General features: G+C 52.7%; 1 non-coding gene across 1 annotated transcript; it reads left to right on the forward strand.

The window, feature by feature from the left end:
• The first annotated feature begins 276 nt into the window (after positions 1-276).
• LOC119346520 lies at positions 277-395 on the forward strand. Its single transcript, XR_005167767.1, has one exon. It is a non-coding gene; the product is annotated as a 5S ribosomal RNA (ribosomal RNA).
• Positions 396-730: the final 335 nt, after the last annotated feature.

Raw genomic sequence — 730 nt, forward strand, 5'->3', positions numbered from 1 at the left:
GCTTGCAAAACAAAACGCACGTGTAAGTAATATATTTACCGTGTTTTATTATTTTGCACGAGTGCGGTAAGTCATAGCTGGGTGCTCACGATTCACGGGTCCAGCGTCGGCGTTGTGGCGCGGCAAGCGTGCACTGGTGCGGTTGAGAGGGAGGGGTGGAAACCGCGTTAAACTCGTCTCCGTAGTTGAGAGGGAGCGGCCAAAGCAATGTACAATCGTCTTTGTAGTGGAGCTGGGAGGGGCAAGGATAAGGGACGAAGACCGGGGTAACATGTCGGATGCGATCATACCAGCACTAAAGCACCGGATCCCATCAGAACTCCGAAGTTAAGCGTGCTTGGGCGAGAGTAGTACTAGGATGGGTGACCTCCTGGGAAGTCCTCGTGTTGCATTCCCTTTTAATTTTTTTCGCGCCGCTTGCAAAACAAAACGCACGTGTAAGTAATATATTTACCGTGTTTTATTATTTTGCACGAGTGCGGTAAGTCATAGCTGGGTGCTCACGATTCACGGGTCCAGCGTCGGCGTTGTGGCGCGGCAAGCGTGCACTGGTGCGGTTGAGAGGGAGGGATGGAAACCGCGTTAAACTCGTCTCCGTAGTTGAGAGGGAGCGGCCAAAGCTGGGAGGGGCAAGGATAAGGGACGAAGACCGGGGTAACATGTCGGATGCGATCATACCAGCACTAAAGCACCGGATCCCATCAGAACTCTGAAGTTAAGCGTGCTTGGG

This window comes from Triticum dicoccoides, unplaced genomic scaffold (genome assembly GCF_002162155.2).
Source record: "Triticum dicoccoides isolate Atlit2015 ecotype Zavitan unplaced genomic scaffold, WEW_v2.0 scaffold42539, whole genome shotgun sequence".
NCBI lineage: Eukaryota > Viridiplantae > Streptophyta > Magnoliopsida > Poales > Poaceae > Triticum > Triticum dicoccoides.